At 40.1% G+C, this 19,401-nt stretch overlaps 1 pseudogene; it reads right to left on the bottom strand.

Moving 5' to 3' along the window:
• Positions 1-2,957: 2,957 nt before the first annotated feature.
• On the bottom strand, positions 2,958-18,005 carry LOC134343752 (neuroplastin-like; annotated as a pseudogene).
• Between the last annotated feature and the right edge of the window lie 1,396 nt (positions 18,006-19,401).

The following is a 19,401-nucleotide window of genomic DNA, read 5'->3' as shown; positions in this document are numbered from 1 at the left end:
ATTTAACACAATCACTCCTGCAGTTCTGATCAAAAAGCTCCAGAACCTGGACCTCTGTACCTCCCTCTGCAACTGGATCCTCGCCTTCTTAATGGTAGACAACAGTCTGTGTGGATTAGAAACAACATCTCCACCTCACTGATAACCAACACTGGCACACCTCAGGGATGTGTGCTCAGCTCACTGCCCTAGTCTCTCTACACCCATGACTGTGTGGCTAGGCACAGCTCAAATGCCATCTATAAACTTGCTGACAAAATTTTGGCAAAATTTCAGATGGTCATGAGAGGGCGTACAGGAGTGAGATCTATCAGCTGGTTGGGTGGTATCACAGCAACAATTGTGTATTCAATGTCAATAAGACCAAAGAGCTGAATGTGGACTTCAGAAAGGGTAAGACGAGGGAACACATTCCAGTCCTCATAGAGGGATCAGAAGTGGAGAGAGTGAGCAGCTTCAAGTTCCTGACTTTCAGTATCTCTGAGGATCTAACTCGGACCCAACATATCAATGCAACTAGAAAGAAGGCATGACAGCGGCTATATTTCATTAAGAGTTGAGAAGATTTGGTATGTCTCCAAAAGCACTCAAAAATTTCTATAGAGCATAATGAGCAGGACATCTTCAAGGAGTGATGCCTCAAAAAGGCAATGTCCATCATTAAGGACCCCCATCACCCAGGTCATATCTTGTTCTCATTGTTACCATCAGGAAGGGGGTACAGAAGATGAAAGCACACCCTCTATGATTCAAGGACAGCTTCTTCCCCTCTGCCATTGGATTTCTAAATGGGTATTGAACCCATGAACACTATTTCACTACTCTTTTGTTTCTATTTTTGGACTACTTCTTTAATTTAACTATTTAATATATATATATATGTGCTATAATTAGCATACTGCAAAGTCAACAAATTTCATAACATATGCTGGTGATATTAATTCTGATTCTGAGATTTGTTTTCTTGTAAGCATTTACAAGGAAAAAAACAATAGAGATCATGAAAAACAATACATAAATGGACAAAAAGTAGCAAACAACCAATGTGCAGAATAAGACAGACTGTGCAAATAAAAAATAATTCTGAGAATATGAGCTGTAAGGAGTTCTTGGAAGTGAGTCTGTAGGTCAAAGAATCATTGCACAATAGTGGTGATTGAATGAGGCTTTTGAAAGTTGTAGAATAATAATTGTTCATGAACCTGGTAGTTAAGGACCTAAGGCTTCTGTACCTCCTGCCTGATGTTAGTAGTGAAAAGGTGGTGGAAGTCCTTGATGGATGCTGATTTCATGGCAGCACACCATGTAAATGTATTCAATAAACCACCTGAAAGGTTAGCAACAATAAGCATGCCGATATGCTGCCAGATCTCATTAGGAAGGCAGGTTGCATTACTAATTACAATTAGCATCAATATCTAACATTTTAATGGACAAATTAAGTAGCTGGGTCACCAAGAATGTTAACACTTAACAGGAAATTGCCACAGATAAAAATGAAAATAAAATCTGTATAATGTATTGATGTGATGGTCAATGGTCCTGATTACACCTGACAGACACCAGTACTGGGTATTCTAGAAGCAAGCTTCTAGAAATCATTAATTGATAATTTTGCTTAATGGTCAAATTATTGTTTGTTAAAATATTCCATTCCCTGAAACTTCTATTAAAACAAGCATCAAATGCAAGACACACATACAGAAAACTAGAATCAAAGAACCAGAGAATCTAACAGCAAAGAAATAGGCGCTACGGCTCACCTCATCCACGCTGACTGTGGTAGGTACAGTGATGGATATTCACCTTTTGGTTGTTTGCTAATTTCCAGCTGTCTAAACGTAGCATCTGCCATTTGTAACATTGAACAGATGTAAATAAATTTCCAACTATTATTGATTTGTTTAGTTTCTGGTCATAAATGGGAGTCAGTCTTCAGTTCCTGAATGGAAGTGGAAAGCAGTAATCAGATTGAAGTTAAAACAAAGTATTGTCTATAACACAGCTTCACAAATAAGCTTTCTTTATAGTGCAGGCATTTTCTTGTCTGAGAGGTTCAAAGTTTAAAGTTCAAATAAATTTATTATCAAAGTACAGATATGTCACCGTATACAACCCTGAGATTTATTTTCTTGCAAGCATACTCAATAAATCCAGTAACTATAATAAAATCAACAAGGGGTACAACCAATTTGCAAAAAACAAACTATGTAAATACAAAAAGAAAGAAGAAAGAATTGGGTTGAGTAAGGAGTCAATGAAATGACATCTGCTGTGGACTTGTGCTGCTAGGCAAATTGGAACAGAGCAAATTCCCTTCTCAGGCAGTAGTTGATATGTTTCATCACCAACCTCTCAAAACACTTTATCAATGTGCATGGAAGTGCTACTGGACATAGTCATTGAAGAAGGTTACCATGGCACTGGTATAAATGAAGCATGCTTGAAACAGGTTGGTACCTCAGACTGCTGAAGTGAGAGGTCAAAGATATTAGTGAACACTCCAGCCAGTTGATTACACGGGTCTTTAGTACTCGGCCAGGTACCCCAATGATGGTCTTACATTGCCCTCAGAGACTGAAATCACAGTCATTCTTGTGGGAATTCGTGATGGTTCCCCCATGTTTTGACTGTTAAAGTGAGCACAGAAGGCATGGAGCTCATCTGGAATTGAATCCCTGTTGTCATCTATAGTACATCACTTGATTTCACTTTGTAAAAGGTGATAGCATTCAAGCCCTGCCACAGCTGCCAGGCATCCTTCAGTGATTCACATTTGTTCTGGAATTGCCACTTAGCCTGTGAGATGGCTTTCCAGAGATCATACCTCTTGTAACTTCCTTGGTCACCAGACTTGAATGACTCTGATCTGGCCCTCAGCAGATTGTGGATCTCATGGTTCATCCAGGGCTCCTGGTTGGGGAAGACTCTGCATGATTTTGTGGGGACACACTCATCTATGATTGCTTAGTCCATGACAACCATCCACAGATGAGTCTTGAACATGGCTCAGTCCACTGACTCAAAGCAACTTCATAGCCGCTCCTCTGCCTCTTGCAACCAACTCCTTGTTGCCCTAATCTCTGCAGCCTTGCTCTTTAGCCTCTGAGGTGGTAGGCAGGGATTGAAATCCACAACTATGATATGAACTATGTCAGGGTTGACTCTTGTTCGGTGTCACGCAGGATCTCAAGTGCTTGAAAATTGTTGGCCGCTGGTGACATGTAAACTGCGATCAGGATCTTGGAGAACTCTCTAGGTAAATAGAACGGTCAGCATTTGGTCACTGGGCACTCAAGGTCAGGGGAGCATGAGTACAACTAAATTGCAGCATCGGAGCACTTCAGAGACTTTTCATGAAACGCCTGCCTTCACCTTTTACCTTTTCCAAATCTACAGTTCGGTCTATTCTGAGTATCAAGAAGCCTTATGGGTCTGATCGTCATGTATGGCATACTCTGAGTAAACCATGTCACAGTAAAACAAAGAACACAACAATTCCTCATTTCCCTATGATACAGTATAGGGCTACAATATGGGTTAGGGCTTAAGGTCTGTGTTTGAGTTTAAAATTTTGCAGGCAGCAAACCCAAGACCATCACAGCTGGCCCCTGATGTGGTCACATGATACCAAAATTATTATTTTAGAAAGTCCTTAGTTTTGTTCTCCAGCAACTGTACATTTGCTAACAAGATGCTGACTAGAGGGGGCTTCAACCCTTTGTATTTTAGCCTGGTTTGGATTTCCCCCCAACCCTTCCTGCCTCATTTTCAGCCATAGTGATGAACCTTCAACTGCTTAAGAGTGCTGTACACCTGCTTGCTTGAGAATTAAGTCTGCCAGGTCCTTCAGGAGATAGTAAAATCTGTATTTCATTAAGTTGATTCAAAAGTATGTTGTTTAAAGGGAAATTACAGGCCACAGTTTGCAGTGACAGTAATTCCAAAGACGTATATTGAGAAATTTTGTACATAACCCGCAGATTGTTGTCATGGTTCACCAATAGCATCTTGCATTTAAGATGCTAACTCACTACAGCTGCTTGATTGCTTCTCAAGATGTAGAATAAACCAATGGGTTGTTTAATTTGGCTTGTTTCAAATAGACCGGCTAACTCTTAAGTTGCTTATTTCAAGGAAGCTTACAGACCAGATGTATAATATCGTTAGCATATCAATAACTGATGTGTTTATAGTTTGAAGGTTTATGTACTCAAGGAAGTTAGCTTCACAGCATTAATTGGGTAGTTTGACAACTGTGTCTCTAAGATACTTTTAGACCTTTAGTGTTAAAAGGGTATCTGAGGAAATATCATATATGTCTAAAGTCAACCAAGTGGAAGAAACAAAGTGAATGTAGAGAGCAGCATCAAGAACATGGAAGAAACACGGGGTGAACAAGAATTCATTCCTCTGGTTTCATTTTCTGTGGTGGATAATTCATTGCCTGCAACATGTTGGTATGTCTTTTTAGTTTATAAGAATTGGACCTGTGTTTTGGAAATCCTTTTTCCTTTGTGTTTTAGAAATGCTTTGTGATTTAGGAAATGATTTGGAACATGCTCTCTTCTCACTGTGATCATCAGGAAGAGGGTGAAGGAGCCACAGGAATCACATCACCAGGCTCAGAAACAGTTACTACACCCAACTATCAGGCTCTTGAACCAAAGGGAATAGCTTCTCTCAACTCCACTTACCCCATCATTGAAATGCTCTCACAACTAATAGACTCAATTTCAAGTGCTCTTCATCTCCTGTTCTCAATATTTATTGCTTATTTATTTATTATTATTATCTCTTCTTTTTGTTGTCTTCTGCACTCTGGTTGGACGCCTTAGTTGGGCAATCTTTCATTGATTCTGCTATGGTTATTATTCTATAGAAATATTGAGTATGCCCACAAGAAAATGAATCTCAGGATCGTATATGGTGACATACAGTATTTGTAGTTTGATAATAAAATTTACTTCGACCTTTCAACTTTGAACTTTTACACAGTTATGATAATAAACAAGTAAAATAAGCTGTCAGGATGTCAAATTTAGCTTCTGCAGCAGCAAATACAGTTTCCAAGCAGATTGACGTTACTTTAAATTGAGTTGAAGATTTTGTTTTTTTACAGTTTTTCAGTGGACAATTCCCCAGCCATTGGAATTATTGTTTTTGTAATGCTCTTTCTGTTGAGGCATTGAAGTCTGCAGGGATGGAAGTTTGGTGACTTCTGTTTGTTGTATATTGGTCAACACTCCTTAGGCTCCATTACTCCAATATCTGACCTACTCTACCAAAGGTTATACCATATCTCGTACGTTTGCTTTGCTATCCCTTGCCTCGTACTCGCCTCTTTACCTACTCCTTTGGTTCGTACTCAACCTTGGAAGAGTAAATAGCAGGGACTGACCTGATCATGTTATCTTTGCTCCTCTCCTTTTCCTAATCCTGATCAATAAGGTTGTGTACGGGTATACACGTCTCTCACTTCATCTTGAGGGAGGTTGGGATGTGTCTGTCATGAATAATTGGTCTAATGACACAATCCCACGGAAAGATGAGTTGACAAATATTATTTTTCATGTACTTATTTGGATGTTGCATATTTACTTTTTAACAGAGTTAACTTAATATATAAATGATTCTTAAGATTTTATATAATGTACTTTGTAAATGTGTTGTTCATTGCTAATGATGATATACTATCATGGTTTACACCATTGACTTCGAAAACCATCTACTTTACTATATTTTGTGTGCTATGTTTTATAATGCTATAAGACTTATCAGGATGAAAATGATAGCTTCCCCTGAGAAGGCTATAGTTCTGATAACCTTTTTTTTTACCTATTCTGTTGCAATTTCCTTGAAGGCCCTGTAAGTAAGTGGCAATGTAATCCTAGGGTCTCTGAGGTCTACAAAGCATTATATTGTCAGAAGTTAGAACTATTTGAATGTGTTTTACTTTCTATTTGGGCATAGGCATATATTGTGTGTGTGGTACTCCTACAATGCAACAAGTAGGACCACTAAGCCAACCAATATTGCATTTTGTGTTATATTTAATGTTACAGGAATAATTTGGATATTTTGTTGATAAAATCCCATTGTTTGACAGAACTGAATGAGTAGCACTTGCTCAATTAAAGATTTCTGGAAAAACAGAAAAGTTGGGAAGGCGTGTCAATTCATCCCAGTCAGGTTCAATCCTTAACAAAGTAAAGGGAGAATACCTGAGACAACAGTCACTAAAATAGGAAGAAGCCTATGCCGATGGCATGGTTGGTATCAGAATGTTGAATTACAACATTCATTCACTGTCATGAGAGGGACATAACCAACCACTATGTTCTTTTTCTAAGAACTTAAAATTAAAGGCATAGAGAAAATCATCAACGGGGAACTATACTCTTCCTTACTTTTGAAAGTTTATAATAACTTCTTCAGACGAATGGATCTTTGGCTCGTTAGGGACTTCATCTGGTCTCTTTCATTTCTCAAACACAACAATGAGGATGACCAGAATGAGTATTTCTGCCACAACTCCTAAGAAGGGCCAGAGAGGTGCCAGGTTGCTGCGCGCACGCAGGATAGTGTCAGCAAGGTTATACCCATAGTAATTGGTGGCATTGCACGCGTATACACCTGGGTTAGTCTCAATATGCAGAGTCTTAATTATTAGTTCTGTGTAATTGTCTTTATTATTGATGAAATAATGTCCAGGGTCATTATTCAGATCCACATATTCATCTTTCACCTTCTTATGCCAGGTCCAAATAGGGTGCGGATATCCTATAGACTTGCAGTACAAAAGAGCATCCTGTCCCTCATTTTTATTCTCGCTCTTCTTATGACCGGTGATTTCTGGAGATGCTTTGACATCAATAGTAGCATTCACTGCAGGGGAACTTTCAAAATTTTTGGAATCCTCTGCCACAGGAAACAGTTGAGGCCAGTTCATTGGCTATATTTAAGAGGGAGTTAGATATGGCCCTTGTGGCTAAAGAGATCAGGGAGTATGGAGAGAAGGCAGGTACAGGGTTCTGAGTTGGATGATCAGCCATGATCACACTGAATGGCGGTGCAGGCTTGAAGGGCCGAATGGCCTACTCCTGCACCTATTTTCTGTGTTTCTATGTTTCTATGTTTTGTAAATGTTTCATATTTATGCTTAATATTTTATTGTAAAACCATGTAACTGATGGATATTATTTTATATAATTAAAATGTGAGGTTACTAATCCTTAGGCAAAAGAATACAGCAGTACACAATCAGTAACTTGTTTACAAGGCATGTGTTCAGGAAACCTGAGTAATGCTGTGCACCACATCGAAAGCAATGCAAACAGCCCTGTGAAAGAGATGAACTATCTCCAGCTTAGTCAGATATTACCAGCTGATTTGATAAACTGATAGTAACAGAGACACTGATTGGAACTTGCATCAAGTAAATGGCAAGAACTGTTTGTGGAGAAGATGTTAAAGTTTGACTAAGCGGACTTATAATATGAACATTGAAGTATCATCATGTGTTTATGGAAAATTATAATGATAGCATTCCTTTGAGGTTTGGGAGGCCTGAGACAGAGAAAACGAATACTCCTATGAGAATATCACACGGAAACTGCTACCTTGGGAAGTGCTGAATGAGTACTTTGAACACCAGAGCATAGAGAACCTCCCTAGCACAGGTAACCTACTGCAATAGATGGAGTGATAGTCTGTTCCCAAGAGGAACCTTGGCAGGAATCTTGATCTTGAGCTGATGCCCATAGGAAGACACTGTGTTCAAAACCTTTGCTTAGCAAAAGGGGAGCGTGATGGATAGTCACCTCTTCGTTGTTTGTTAATCTGTGCTTTCTAAACACTGCAGCTGCCACTTGCAAAATTAAACAGATGTATGTAAACTTCCAACTGATATTGCTTTGTTTAGTTTCTCGTCATAAATGTGAGTCAGTCTTCAGTTCTTGAAATGTAGTTGGAAAACAGTAATGAGGTTAAAATGAAGTATTATCTATAACATAACTTTGCAAACAAGCTTTCTATATAGCATAGAGACTCTGACTAAGATGCTAGCTCATTATACCTGCTTTATTGGTTCTCAAGGTGTAGTATATGACAATGGGTTGTTTAATTAGGCTTGTTTCAAACAGACCAGCTGACTCCTAAGTGACTTAGTTCAAGGAAGCTTGTAGGCCAGATGGATAATATTATTTATTGTATCGATAAATTTGATTTTTGGATTATGAGAACACAGTCCTCTTTTATCGTCATTTAGAAATGCATACATGCATTAAGAAATGATACAATGTTTCTCCGGAGTGATATCACAGAAAACAAGACAGACCAAAGACTAACACTGACAGAACCACATAATTATAACATATAGTTACAGCAGTGCAAAGCAATACCATAAATTATACCAAAGCAATACTATGAATTATGTGTTTATAGTTGGAAGTTTTATGTACTCTGGGAAGTTAGCATAGTAGCATTAATTGGGTGGCCTGATAAATGTGTCTCTAAGTTACTTCTAGATCTTTTATGTTAAAAGGGTACCTGAAGAACTATTATTTGTGTGTGAAGTCACCCAAGTGGAAGTAGCAATAGAAATGTAGAGAGCAGTTCAGCTTATTAGGAATGGGGAAAGGATCATCAAGAAACTTAGAAGAAACACAGGGTGAACAAGAATCCATTCCTCTGATTTTGATTTCTGCGGTGGACAATTTGTTATCTGCAACTTGTTGGTATGTTTGTTTAGTTTCTAAGAATTGTACTTGTGTTTTGGAAATCTTTTGTCCTTTGTGCCTTAGAAATATTTTGTGGTTTTGAAATGTTTTGGGTTTTAGAATTGTTTTGTGATTTGGAAATGTTTAAGTTAGAAAACCTCTCTGAGTTTTAAATTTGTTTTGAGATGTTGTCTGGATTTAAACATGTATCACTGAAAATAAATGAATTGTATTTTAAACTACTTTGTTAGCTGGAAGTATCTCTTCTTTGGTAGGGAGAGGGGACTCACCACTCGAATAGTGGGTATTGGCAGCTAAACACTCCATGGAGAATAAACAGGGAAGTGTACTAGTCTTTGAAGATTGGGTAGTTACAGTATAATCTTCCTTAAGTGAGAGTACTTGTGACTATTTATATTCAATAGAGCTTAAGGGTTTCATTTGAGTTTTTAACTTCATGGTCAGCAAACCTGATACCAGCACACACCCACAAAATCCCATTTCCCAGCATTACAGTGCCTATAAAAAGTATTCAGCCCCACCTCCTTGGAAGTTTTAATGTTTACTGTTTTACAACATTGAATCACGGTGGATTTAACTTGGCTTTGTTGACATGATCAATAGAAGGAGACTCTTTTGTGTCAAAGTGAAAACAGATCTCTACAAAGTGATCTAAATTTCTTACAAATATAAAACACAAAATAATTGATTGCATAAGTATTCACCATCAGTATTTAGTAGATGCACCTTTGGCAGCAATTACAGCCTTGAGTTTGTGTGGATGGGTATATATCAGCTTTCCACATCTGGACACTGCATTTGTCCCCATTCTTCTTGGCAAAACTGCCCAAGCTCTGTCAGATTGCATGGGGATTGTGAGTGAACAGCCCTTTTTCAGTTCAGCCACAAATTCTCAGTTGGATTGAGGTCTAGACTCTGACTCGGCCACTCCAGGATATTAACTTTGTTGTTTTTAAGCCATTCTTTTTCAGATTGAATCAGGGTTTCCTCCAGGATTTCCTTGTATTTTGCTGCATTTGTATTACCATCTACCTTCACACACCTTCCAGGGCCTGGTGCAGTGAAGCATTCCCACAGCATGATGCAGCCACAACCATGCTTCATGGTAGGAGCTTTTTTTTTCAAGATGTGTGATGTTTGTCTTATGCCAAACATAGTGTTTACTCTGATGGCCAAAAAAACTCAATTTTGGTTTTATCAGACCATAGAACCTCTTGCAGCTGACTTTAGAATCTCCTGCATGCCTGCTAGCAAACTCTAGCCAAGATTTCATGTGAGTTTTTTTCTACAGTGGCTTTCTCTTTGCCACTCTTCCATAAAGCTGCAACTGGCGAAACACCCGGACAGTTGTTGTGTACGCAGTCTCTCCCATCTCAGCCACTGAAGCTTGTAACTCCTCCAGAATTGTCATGTTTCTTGGTGGCCTCCCTCACTAGTCCCCTTCTTGCATGGTATGCAGTTTTCGAGGATAGCCTGCTCGAGGCAGATTTACAGCTGTGTTGTATTCTTTCCATTTCTTGATAATTAATGTAACTGTACTCCAAGGGACATTCAGTGACTTGGAAATTTTCTTGTATCCACCTCCTGACTAGTGCCTTTCAATAACCTTTTCACAGAGTTGCTTGGGGTGTTTTTTTTTGTCTTTATCGCGTGGTTTTTGCCAGGATACTGACTCACCCACAGTTGGACCTTTCAGATACAGGTGTATTTTTACTACAATCAATTGAAACATCTTGACAGCACACAGGTCTCCAAAAACAGATCTCTATTTAACTAATTATGTGACTTCTAAAACTATTGGCTGCACCAGTGATGATTTGATGTGTCATTTTAAAGGGGCTGAATACTTACGTAATCAATTATTTCATGTTTTATATTTGTAATTAATTTAGACCACTTTGTAGAGATCTGTTTTCACAAATGAGTCTTTTCCTGTTGATCAGTGTCAAAAAAAACCAAGTTAAATCCACTCTGATTTGATGTTGTAAAACAATAAAACATGAAAACTTCTGGGGGGGGAGGGGGAGGGGTGAATCCATTTTATAAGCACAGTACATTATTCCTATCTATGGGCTTGTCCCAATGCTTTTTAAACATTGTAATTGCGTCTGCCTCTATCATTTCCTCTGGCAGCGCATTCCAGATAACTACAAGCCTTTATGTGAAAATCTAACCCTTCAAATCTCCTTTAAGTTACTACTCTATCACTTTAAACCTACTCTCTCTTGTTTTAGACATGTAGCCGGGTAAAGACTTTGGCTGATTATTTTGTAATGGGTTTATTATTGTCAACAGGGTGAACAGGGGGGTTACCAGGGCTGCTGTTTGCTACCAGAAAAGCTGGCAAGAGATGAGGTTGTTATACCCCCTGCTCTCCAGCTTTATGTTCTTCCAGCTCTGCCTCCTGACCTTCAAGCTATAAGGCCACAAGCTGCCATGGATTGCTAGTGGTACAGCACACAGCATGCAATAATACAGTCTCCACCTGTGCTGGGTGTGTATCTCAGGCTCCAGAATATCCATTTCACAAAGCTGATGGCATTTCAACTAAGATTCTAGCTCTATGGATCTCAGATTTCAGCACACAGCTGCATTGGAGAGAATAGCCAGGGAAGAAGAGGGCCGCACTTGTGTCCCCGGGATCCATCCATCTGGGCAACTCTCCAGCAATGGGATCTCTCTCAGGATGACTCCACCTTGTGTCCCTACCAGAAACATGGCATTGACTACAAAGATGTCATTTTTTTTCACAACAGCCTGAATATTGAGTGAATGAAAACCAGTGGTGACAAGGAAACGTTCTTGGGTTGTTAGTGGAGACTGCCCAGGGATATAAGGACAGGCAATGTTGCTTGCACTTCTGGGAAGCTGGCAATGCTGAATTAAGTGAATGATAGAGGTGAAACCTACATGAAACCAACATCTTAGTAGCTAAATATTTCAGCATGCAGTCACAATTAATTTAATCATATTCTATGGACTCTGAGCAGCCAAAGGTTGGTTTTGAATATGGCCAGACTCATTCCATGATATCAGTGAAACTCAAAAAATAGAGGCTGTTGATGTTAGAAATCTGTGGAAAGAGAAAGAGATAAGATTTCTGTTCCAGGAACCACACACAGGGTATTGGAAAGGGAGACATCTCCAGACAAGGGTGGCAGTGTATCCTCCTCCACAACTCCCATCCCATTCCAGCAGGAACTTATATTGCTATGTCAGACTTTCCTGTGTTGGCTATGGCTCTGTGGGTTGGACTGTCAGGTTGTGCCATTAGCTTCAAGTCCAAGTAGAAAAATCTATGGTGGTATTCATATGGCAATAACAATAGGTCAGAAGTGTCACCTGATCTGTGAATCCTGGCCTGTTTTATCATGTGGAGGTAAAAGACCCCACTGTGCTGTATGAAAGCACAAGGAAGATATCACAGCACTTGGCCAATCTTCATTCTGTTATCTACAGAACCAGAACATACTGTTGTTTCTGACGGATTGGTGGATGAAAACTGGTTGCTGTTTTACCATAGTATTTAAAAAGTGCATCATTGGTGGTAAATGGTTTTGTAGTCTTTAAGTGTAAGCGACCCCTTCAGTCTGATCAGCAGGCATGCATGAAATGTTTAGTATTCCTTTAAATAGCAGGCAAAATACACATCATTTACCACTGATAACCTCCTAAAAATGTGCATTTGGACAAGATATAGTCTCCAAAATGCAATGCAACCTTGTGAATGAGTGCTACATGTTAATTTAGGGATCAATTAACCCCATAGAAAACCATTTTTAGGAAGCTTCTTTACCAAAATGGCACTTCAGTGCAATTACTCATCCTGATCAGAGATGATCTTTAACACCAGCGTACAGAGGTATATTTTCAATTGATTTCATCGTACTGAAATATGATACGAGGTAGATTTAAGGAAAGTTGCAGCAAATTGGCTTGGCAACACAACCACAACAAACTGAACAAGCAACAAATTTAAAAAAAAGATTTCAATAAAAAATAATCGACCCAAAAGCTATACTTAAACCTCCAGGCTAATCCTGGATTTTCCTACTTCCAGAGACAAGCTGATTAACGTGCAACTGAGCAGGATGTGATTATTTCGGATTGCCACTTTGTCAGGGTGTATGCTCCATAGGTGGTTTGTTTATTATGACTGGCATCCCATCGAGCTCAGCACGGCCCAGGTGGATTTTCAAAAGTCCTTGCACTCTTGAGATCTGATTGACCTGAAGACATTGCACATTTTTTCCAATATTAAGAAATACAGCTTCATTCTTTTGCTTGGTGCAATGGTGCCCTCTATTGTTAATCTTAGGTTGAACATAATAATGTAATACAACAATACAATGTCTCTGCTTCTGGAATTAATCAGGAAGCAGAGCTGAACATGCTGATAAAACTGTTAAGTACATGTGATGCTGCTGATCAAGATTGATTCTGTAGGAAACGAGCCACCAAGAGGACTGGAAAAGTTATGTACATAAAATACTAAATGCATTTGTGGCTAATACACATTGGATGCATTTTAAATGATATTACATGTCTAGGTGGTGCTAGCAAATAAAAAGCTCACTTCATGCAATGGTACAGATCTAAACTATGAAGCCTTTGTGGCCATAAACAAGGACAGGACATAGGCAACAAACATGAAGAAAATATATTTCAAATAGAAAGTCAATAGTGTTCTTGAAGTGTCTGTGTTGGGGGAACATATCTATTCTTAATATTTACAAATAGCCCAGTCAATGGGATTGCAAGTCACATATTCTAGTTTGTGTTTTCAAATACTGATAGTATTTCTTTGTCATTTCAGTGGTTTGCAATTCATGAAGATATTAAGGGTATATATAGAACATAAATTGCGAAGAAATATTAACAGACTGAGCAAATAGGAAAATTAATTATATGTAAAGGTATGTAAATGTGAATTCATCCACTGTATGGAAGGATAGAACATAGTATTTTTTTAATAGAAAATAAAAGTTGTGTAGATTCAAAGAAGTATGAGACCAGGAGAGAGGAAAATATTTTATTCGGAGGATGTACAGAGCAGATTTACCAGAAGAATATCTCGATTCAGGAGTTGAATTATGGTATTTTACAAACTAGGATCATATTTATAGGAAGATTAAGCTGTGATTTGATTAGCGCTTTCAAGATTTGAAAGTTACACAGATTAGTTCATGATTCTAGGACGTTGAGGCTATTTAAAAATTGAGGCCATTTTTTTCAAAGTTAAACATTTCAAATGGGAGAGGGTGGTGTGAATCTAGAATTCATTCTGCAAATGACAATAGATGATAATTCAATTGATCACTTTAAACCAGAAAAATTATTGCTTTTATTAACCAAAGTTTTTAAGGAGTACGAGCAAAGGATGTATCTGGTGTTAGGCCTCAAATCACCTATGATTTAATTAAAGTTCAAAGTTCAAAAGGTAAAGTAAAATTTATTATCAGAGTTCATACATGCCACCACATACAATCCTGAGATTTTCTTTCTGTGGGCATACTTAGCAAATCTATAGAAGGGAACGTCAACTCAGACCATGAGAAGCCTGCGTCGGGCATTTTCATGCCTTACAAGGCGCAGATTGGAAGTTTATGTGGGGCACCACTCCTCGCACAGACTAGAGCAATGTGTGATTAGGTACCTTGCTCAAGGGCACAAACATGCTGCCACAGTTGAGGCTCGAACTAGCGACCTTGAGATAACTAGACGAACACCAACACACAGGCACGTGTTCTATAGAACAATAACTGTAAACAGGATCAATAGATTACAAACTGTGCAAACGCAGATATAAATAAATAGCAATAATAATGACCATGAAATAACTAGATAAAGAGTCTTTAAATGAGTGTAGTTATCCCCTTTAGTTCAAAAGCCTGATGGCTGAGGGACAGTAACTGTTCTTGAACTTGGTGGTGTGAGTCCTGAGGCACTTGTACCTTCTACCTGATGGCAGCAGCGAGAAAAGAGAATGGCCTGGGTGGTGAGGATATTTGTTGGTGGATGCTGCTTCTCTATGCCAATATTTCATGTAGATGTGCTCAATGGTTGGGAAGGCTTTACCCGTGAGGTACTGGGCCGAATCCACGACTTTCTGTAAGATTTTCCGCTCAAAGGCATTGGTGTTTCCATACTAGGCCGTAAGGCAGCCAGTCAGTACACTTCCCACCACACATCTATAGAAGTTAGTCAAGGTTTCGATGACCTGCTGAATTTCTGCAGACTCCTGAGGATGCTGTCATGGTGGAATAAATGGTAGAATAAAGGTTAGGAGTTCAATAATCTGTTTGATTAATCTATTTCCATTTCTATATGGAAATATAATTTTAATGAACTACTAATGTTCATAGAGTGCCAGGTTCATCACTGCATAATCCAAGCACAGCAAATTCACAGCTCAGCCAGCATTTTCCTTCTCTGAATGATGACAGTTTAAAAGAAAAACACCAAACTGTAGACACAAGAGATTGTAAATGCTGAAATCAGGATCAAAACCAAACTGCTGGAGAAACTCAATAGATTGAGCAATATCTATGGATGTTGTGGAGAAGGAATTATCGAGGTTGTTTGCAGACCAGATTTGTCACAAAGTTTCCACTTTCTAGGAGAAGAGCTTATATCTTTGAAAAAATAAACCATTGATATGGGATCAGGAGAAAAGATGTTTAAAACATAGCTATTGAATCTTAATGGATTGAAATCAACTGCCATCTCAGAAGTTGCTGTAAATTGTGTAAATATCACTTCTACCCTCAGGGCTCCAGATCTGAGTCATGGTCCAGACATCATAGATATTGGAGATTGTTTACACTGCCGTTTACAATGACATCTGTTGCTTGTTTGGTAATTCCAAAAATCTCAAGATCGTCAAATATTGGTAGGATCAGCTCTGGTGATCCCAGGCAGATGAGTATACTCAGCACTTGTTCTGCTGATTTTAACCTAATTAAGTGACGTAATAGCATAGAATCCACCAGAATCAAAAACAGTTTTAAATAGTTTATAGTCTCATTTAAAAGTGTGTTCATGATCTGATGAATATGATTGTGAATATCAACTCTGTTATTTTTTACTCTACAGGTCTTACACTTCCTGCTGTACATGTCCTGCATTTTTGTTAATATTTTAGTTTTTTAACACACACACACACGCACGCACAAAAGCTTGGTTATCCGTATGTTCTAGTCGATGGCATTTCAGAAATCCCTCAGCACCATTCTCCAGTCACTGAGGTCCATTTTGAAGTTATCCAGCATACAATCATAGCTCTGTGGCAGGGTTACCAAATATGGCTTTACTGCTGGTAGATGCTCATTGTCAGTATACAATTCCTGCTTCTTACTTTTCATACAACAAAATATACTTCTTCTGTTCTTAATAAGTAACCTTTTATCATACCATCTTATCAGGGAATATTAATGTACTAATAGTGTTTTTTTACAGTAGGCAATTAAATTGACATCGAAAACTATTTAACATGACAAAGAATTTATGCATGTGCCCAACTACAACAACAATCTTGCTTTATGACTCTAGATAGTGGAAAATGTACCCACAATTCCTACTGACTTCAATAATATACTGAAGTTTGTCAATGCTAAAGTGAGATATAGTGAATAGTGAAAGAATAAAAAATAGCGCCTTCATGTCCAGGGCAGTCATTCTCACTTCACATCTTCGCATTTTCACCTGGGGCAGACCAAAGCTGTAAAGGAAACCAAGCCAAACTTTCTGACAGAACTGAAACAGGGTATTGATATAAAGCATATTAGTGAGAAAGCTCTATTTGATTGCACTTCTAATGACATCTTCCATCACAGTACTTATGTTAGGATCAGATTGTTTGGATGGTAATTGGGTGATTGGCTTGGCCCTGCCTTTTGTAGAAAAGAAATGATTGAGTTATTTCCCATGTTTTTTTTAAGCTGGAAGAACACCTGATTATTCATTACTACAGCAAGAATATTTCCTAATCCAATTGACAAACAAAATAATATCAATAATACTATTTACATGGATGGCTAGATTGCACTAGAATTGGTTGCTGTTGTTGCACCCCTATCTCCCAGTGGAACATAGGACATTGATGACCTCTGTCATCTCTGTTCAGAGCCAGTTTCCTCTTTCCTTAGGATTCCATTTTAATGGTTGCCTGGTGATGTCGTTGGCTGACTTCAAGGTGCCTTCCAATTCCACTTGTGTATTTCTCCCTCTTTCTCTTTGTGTCATGTGAGTATAACAAATCTGTAGTGGTCGCATGCTACTGGCAATTGCTTAGTTTTTTGTTTGGTTTGGTTTTGCCGCTACAACATATATAAATTTCCAATGAAAACTTCTAACTTAATTCTACTCATGGTCTATTGGGTAACAGTGTTCTACATGCCTCTGAGAATTGGACTACCTGCAACAGATATTGAAAGGCATAAATGTTCTCTCTGTAAAACCTTTCACATCCACTGTAAGGATAGTGTGCTTTCCCTAGTACTGAGCTCCAGCTTTGTTTGGATGGCTGTACCATTTGCATGAATAGCATCAGAATCCCAAAGCAGACGCTATTCTGAGTTCTTTAATGGAAAAGGATTACCAGGCAGAGGAAAGATTCAAGGATAAACCTACAATATAATTTGTTTGTATTTAATAATTACTCAATCTATCCTGCCACTTCCAGGAAACTATGCAGAAAGGACCTGAGATCCTTCTATCCTTGTCAGACCTTTTAGAATTGTGCCTCTTTCATCCAGACAGAGGGTCCTCGTTTATGAGTGATGAGCTGCGCCAATACCTACTGGCTAGGGGAATTGCAACTAGCAGGACCACGAGCTATAATCCCCGGGGGAATGGACAGGTGGAGAAGGAGAATGGCACAGTATGGAAAGCCACACTCTTAGCCCTCAGGTCAAAGGGACTGCCGGTCTCCCGCTGGTAGGAGGTCCTTCTCGAGGCACTCCACTCCATCCGCTCCCTGTTATGCACGTCCACCAATGCCACCCCTCATGAGCGGCTCTTTTCTTTTCCCAGAAAGTCGACCACTGGAACCACCCTACCAACTTGGCTGACGTCCCCGGGGCCAGTGCTGCTCTGGAAACATGCGAGGAGCAATAAATACTCCCCGATGGTCGAGAGGGTTCACTTACTTCATGCGAACCCCCAGCGTGCCCATGAAGTTTTACCTGATGGGCGGGAGGACACGGTCTCCATCCACGACCTGCTGCCCGCAGGAGCACCAGGCCCCTGCCCTGAACGCTCCATGGTGACTATTGACCCCGTACCCACCGATATATATATATATATATATATATATATACCCACTAGACACGGCGCACTCCAAGCCCTACACAGACACCACACGACACTCCCATACCGGGCGTGACGCACATGCACGAGGGATTACCGACGCCTAACGTGCTGGCACCTCAAGCCAGGCCGGAGCCAGCACAACCACCGTCGCCGATGCAATCACCACCGGTGCTACGTAGATCACAGCGACGGACTCGACCACCTGATAGACTTGACCTGTAAATATACTTGTTTTAAATATTGTCAGTCACTTCACCCCGCGGGACTCTTTTTAAAAAAAGGAGGGTTGAATGTGGTAAACCATATATATGTTGTAACTGGGTTAACTGTCTGGACACACCCCCCTGCTGACTGCCCCTGTGGCTCCTCCCACAGATTCCTGAATAAAGGTGAGTTTGCCTTGCCCCTCCCCCTCAGTCCGGGGCAGACACTCAGCATGGAGGTCGTATTGTACAGCGAATAAAAGCCTTTCAGTATTTTACCCAACTTCAGTCTTTTGGAATTATTGAAGGTGCTTCAATTTTATTCGCTGTAAATTTTAAAGCATGGAACATGCTCTGAGACCCAATAAGTTAGACCTGAATCTGCAAATGCCTGAAGCTGGAAATGCTTTCGAACTCTGGCTGGCCTGCTTTGAAGCGTACCTAGAGGAGATTAAAGCGACTGACCCCGTAGCAAAGCGCAGAATTCTACTCTCCAGGGTCAGTCCACGAGTCTATTTGCTGATCAGGGACCAGCCGAACTACGACGGCGCGATGAGCGCCCTCAAAGGACAATATCTGTGGCCGATAAACAGCATCTATGCTCAGCATCGCTTAGTGACACAGCAACAACGGCCCGGGGAATCAAGTGCTGAGTTCGTCCAGGCCCTACGGACGCTCGTGCGAGCCTGCAATTGCCAGGAGCTGACGGTGGTGCAGCATGCAGAACTCCTAGTGAGAGATGCCTTCGTCACGGGGACCAGATCAGTGTGTGTGCGCCAGCGGCTGTTGGAAAAAGCCGATCTTACCTTAAGTTCGGCAATCGAGCTGGCCGACATGCCGGAGGCCGCTCTGCATAATTCTGAGGCTCTCCAGGCACGCGATCCCCTGACGGCCTCATGGGTGCCGCAACCTGCCGGCGAATCGACCTCGGCTGCCGCCAGTCGTGAGTCCATGAAGTACTACTTCTGCGGAAGAGAAGCACCCCCGGAAACACTGCCCGGCTTGACAAGCTACCTGCTCCAGCTGCGGAAAGAAGGGCCACTTCACCAAAGTCTGTAAGTCCAAATCGCGAGCAGGATCGAGCAGTGCTGCGTGCGAGACATGTGGGTCACCATCTCCCCTGCACGCCGCCACCACGTGCGAGA

The sequence above is a fragment of the Mobula hypostoma genome, chromosome 3, assembly GCF_963921235.1.
Source record: "Mobula hypostoma chromosome 3, sMobHyp1.1, whole genome shotgun sequence".
NCBI lineage: Eukaryota > Metazoa > Chordata > Chondrichthyes > Myliobatiformes > Myliobatidae > Mobula > Mobula hypostoma.
Note: the sequence above shows the minus strand (reverse complement) of the source record. Positions and strands in the feature narration are given on the sequence as shown.